We start from the raw sequence: 4,720 nt of genomic DNA, 5'->3' as shown, positions 1-4,720 counted from the left end.
GAGACGGCAACCAGGGCAGAACGGGTTGGCAACTCAATCTGCGTCCTCTGAGAGGAGGACCCCCACAAAAACTATAAAGAATCAAAGGAAAAGATACCCACAGGGGTGCCTGAGAGGGGGGGGAGGATGAGCACCCCAGTCGGATGGACACAACAACATCAGACCCAGGCAATCAAAAAACGACGATGAGGAAGCAGTGTGCATGTGGCAAAATCTGCAAGAACGATCGCGGCTTGAAGATCCACCAAGCGAGAATGAAGTGTTTGGCGGGAGCAGGAGCAGCACAACGCGCAGGTGTCCAACCTGGTGAGACGAATGAGGGGCCAGGCCCGGAGTCACCCCATAGTGCCCGGAACCTCCAAGTGTTGCAAACTAATCCCTCGAACATGAAGTCTAACAGGAGGCAGATCAAATGGCCTGCAGCTAACATGACTTCACTGTGGAAGCAGATTGATGAAGATGTTAACCAGATTCAGGAGGCAACGGCGAAGGGAGGGGTTGATAGGAAGCTGCAAGCCATGACAACAATTATTGTTAGTATCGCAGCTGAACGGTTCGGAGAAGAAGAGAAGGAAGGCTCCAAAACATCTTACTCGAAGAACCAAAGAGCATTGAGGATCCACAACATCAGGCAGGAGATGAAAGCGCTGAAGTCCCAATACAAGGAGGCAGGAGAAGAGGAGTGCATTGGCTTGGCCCAGCTGATGTGCATACTATGAAAGAAAATCAGGGTCCTCCGCCGGGCAGAGTGGCATCGGAGGCGGCGTCATGAAAGGGCCCGAAAACGTGCTGCCTTTATCGCCAACCCCTTCAAGTTCACCAAGGAGTAGCTGGGGGAGAAGCACAGTGGGAAACTGGCCTGTTCGCAGGAAGACATAGACCAACATCTGAAGAAGATATATAATGATCCTGAAAGAAAGCAGGAGTTGGGAGAGTGCGACATCCTAATAGACCCACCTGAACCGGATGTGCAGTTCGACATGTCAGAGCTGCAATTAAAGGAAGTCAGAGAGGACATCCGCAAAGCAAGGGCAAGCTCGGCTCCAGGACCAAGCAACACCTCATACAAAGTGTACAAGAACTGCCCCAAACTCCTGCTGCGTCTGTGGAAGATCCTGAGAACCTTCTGGAGAAGGGGGAAGATCCCAGAACAATGGAGAGTGGCTGAAGGGGTGTGGATCCCGAAGGAGGAAAATGCCACCCAGATAGATCAGTTTCACATCATCTCCCTGCTGTGTGTCGAGGCAAACATCTTCTTCAGTGCAGTTTCTAACTGTCTGTGCACCTACCTAGCAAAGAACACCTATATTGATACATCAGTCCAGAAGGGTGGCATTTCAGGGATGCCGGGCTGTCTGGAGCACATTGGTGTGGTGACACAGCTCATCAGGGAGGCCAAGGGCAAACTGTCAGTGTTGTGGCTCGACCTGGCAAATGCATATGGCTCCATTCCGCACAAGCTGGTGCAGCTCACACTGACCAAATATCACGTCCCCAGCAGAATCAGAGACCTTATCGCTGATTATTACAGCAACTTCAGGATGAGGGTCTCTTCAGGAGCAATTACATCAAGCTGGCACAAGGTGGAGATCGGCATCATCACAGGGTGCACTATCTCAGTGACACTGTTCTCCCTAGCCATGAACATGCTCACTAAGTTTGCTGAGCCAGAGTGCAGAGGGCCCAGAATGAATTCCGCTCAACGGCAACCACCTATCAGGGCATTCATGGATGACCTCACAGTCACCACAGAATCAGTCCCAGGCTGCCAGAGGATTCTGTAAGGGCTCAAAAAGCTGGTGGACTGGGCCCGGATGCGTTTGAAACCTGCCAAATCAAAATCGATTGTGCTGAGGAAAGGGAAGGTGGAGAACAAGTTCCGGTTCAGCATCGCAGGAACAGCCATCCCAACCTTCGCAGAAAAGCCAGTCAAGAGCTTAGGCAAAGTTTTTGACAGCTCTTTAAGGGACACAACATCCATTCAGGCAACCTGCACCGAGTTGGATGGCTGGCTGAAATCTGTGGACAAGTCTGGCCTACCTGGGAAGTTTAAAGCCTGGGTGTATCAGCATGGCATTCTTCCCAGAATCCTGTGGCCCCTCCTCATCTATGCAGTTCCGATCTCGACAGTCGAAACCTTAGAGAGGATGGTTAGCAACCACCTCAGGAGATGGCTGGGGCTGCCAAAGAGCCTGAGCAGCATCGCACTCTATGGACACCACAACAAACTGCATCTGCCCTTCAAATCCTTGGAGGAAGAATTCAAGGTAACAAGAGCCAGAGAGGTGCTACAGGATAGGGACTCAAGTGACCCGAAGGTGGCTAGAGCAGGGATCCAAGTAAATACTGGCAGGAAGTGGAGGGCAGAGGAAGCTGTTCAGGAGGAAGAGGCGAGGCTGCGTCACAGGAGGCTGGTGGGAGTGGTCACACGAGACCGAGCTGGGCTAGGATCCTTTCCAACTCCATAAATGGACACCAGAGGGAAGGAAAGGCGTCGTCTAGTTCAGGAGGAGGTGAGAGCAGTAGTGGAGGAGACAAGAACCTGCAAGTTGGTAGGAGTGAAGCAACAAGGAGCTTGGACAAGATGGGGGAATGCGGTTGAGAGGAAAGTGACCTGGGCTGATCTTTGGAAAGCTGAACCACACTGCATCCAATTTCTCATCCAGGCGGTATACGATGTGCTTCCAAGCCCATCAAACCTGCACACATCGGGCAAGGCAGAGTCATCTGCGTGCCCACTGTGCTCCAAGTGAGGAACCCTGGAGCACATCCTCAGCGGCTGTGCAAGGGCACTTGGTGAGGGACGGTACAGGTGGAGGCATGATCAGGTCCTGAAGACCATCGCTGAAGCCGTCAGCGCAGGAGTTGAGTGGGCGAAGCGGTCCCGACACTCCAAGCAGACCATTGCCTTTGTCAGTGCTGGAGAGCAGCCAATACCTGCCAAAAGAACATCTGCAGGCATTCTGACCTCTGCAAGGGACTGGCAGCTGAAGTTCCCCAACCATATCGCAGCCACCACCCTGCGACCAGACATTGTCCTAGTGTCTGAGTCTACTAAGCAAGTGGTGCTGCTGGAGCTGACAGTCCCATGGGAAGATAGGTTGGAGGAGGCCTTTGAAAGGAAGCTCTCCAAGTACGCAGGACTGGTCAGCAACTGTCAGCAGGCTGGGTGGAGAGCGAGGTGTCTCCCAGTGGAGGTTGGTTGTAGGGGATTCGTAGCCCGTTCTTTAGTTAGAGCATTCAGCATTTGGGCATCAAGGGAGAGAGGAAGAGGAGAGCCATCCGCAGTACCAGCAATGCGGCAGAGAGGGCCTCGAGATGGCTGTGGCTCAAAAGAGGGGAGCCATGGAGTCATAAGTAGCTAGCCTTCTGGACACAAGCTGGGGTCTGATCAGCCCCGGCTGGGTCACCTGGAGGAGGTTGTATAATGTTGAAAGATCCGAAACACCCGATGATTCCAGGAACATCACTGAAGATGTGTCCAGAAGCATCAATAGATGTATGTACACAGCTCAGGGAAATGTATACAATATACATCCTGAAATTCTTTTTCTTCACAGTCATCCATGAAAACGGAGGAGTGCCCCAAAAAATGAATGACAGTGAAGGTTAGAACCCCAAAGCCCCCACCGTCTCCCCCTTCCCATGTGTAAGCAGCAGCAAAGCAACGATCCCCCTCACCATCCAGCAAAAAAAACATTGGCGCCCCCACTGAGCACTCAAGCATGCAACAAAGCATCAATAAAGACACAGACTTGCAGTACCCCAAAGACTACTCATTCACCTGGTGATTCGACATATGACAGGCTCTCTCTCTCTATCCCTAATAATTGGAAAAAGAGATGGCCCTGTTTCACAGTGAGAAGGGAGACATAACAGACAACTCACATCATTGATTTACAATGTTAAAAGTCTGCTGCATCGCTTTTTCCGAGCTGTGTACCCAAAGAACTCGGTTTCTGGGCACACAGCTAGCAGCCAGTTTGCTGCTTTTGATTTTCCATCTCCCACGGCACTCTAATTTCCTGCAGAGGCACCGATTTTAAGTCCGCCCGTCTCCAGAGCCACGAAATCCCGGAACCCTGAAGGCGTGCTAGCCTTCTAGGCCATGTCCTTGGCATGTCAAATAGTGGCCAGTCGTGAGACCCAGAGAGCAGATTCCATTCCCACAAAGAACCAAAGTCAGTGTGTAACTCCATGTCATGGTCCTCAAAGGAACCCTGAAAGTGGAAAATAGAAATATTAAAGATAGAAATATTAAAGATAGAAATAGAGTTGTGTCCGAAGATGGAAGCAAAGTAATTGCTGTTAGGCACCATCATCTTCTAAGTTCCACCTGGATTCTGGATTGGAATAGGACCACAATATTCAGCCTTATAAATGAATCATACAGTCATCGTCACGGAGTAATGCAGCACAGAAACAAGCTTTTGGTCCTCCTGGTCCATGCCACCATCAAGTAACCTGGACTATTCAATTTATCAGTACTCAGTCTGTACCTTTCTATCTTTGATCACTCTCCTGACACAGGCTTGATTGATGGAAAAGCCTCTTTCATGACTCCCAATGCACATTGGAGATTCTCTTCTATTGGTTCAGTACAAATATGTGTACTCAGCTGAAGCAAAGGACTGATATTTACAATATGTGTATTCTTTCAAGTGTGGAACATCTCTGTTGCCATCATAGCCTCATGAGACAAATGGATAGTTAAGTGACT

At 50.4% G+C, this 4,720-nt stretch overlaps 1 pseudogene; it reads left to right on the top strand.

Annotated features, from left to right (window-relative positions):
* The first annotated feature begins 209 nt into the window (after nt 1-209).
* LOC134353330 (uncharacterized) lies at nt 210-3,346 on the top strand (annotated as a pseudogene).
* Nucleotides 3,347-4,720: the final 1,374 nt, after the last annotated feature.

This window comes from Mobula hypostoma, chromosome 10, assembly GCF_963921235.1.
Source record: "Mobula hypostoma chromosome 10, sMobHyp1.1, whole genome shotgun sequence".
Lineage (NCBI taxonomy): Eukaryota > Metazoa > Chordata > Chondrichthyes > Myliobatiformes > Myliobatidae > Mobula > Mobula hypostoma.
Note: the sequence above shows the minus strand (reverse complement) of the source record. Positions and strands in the feature narration are given on the sequence as shown.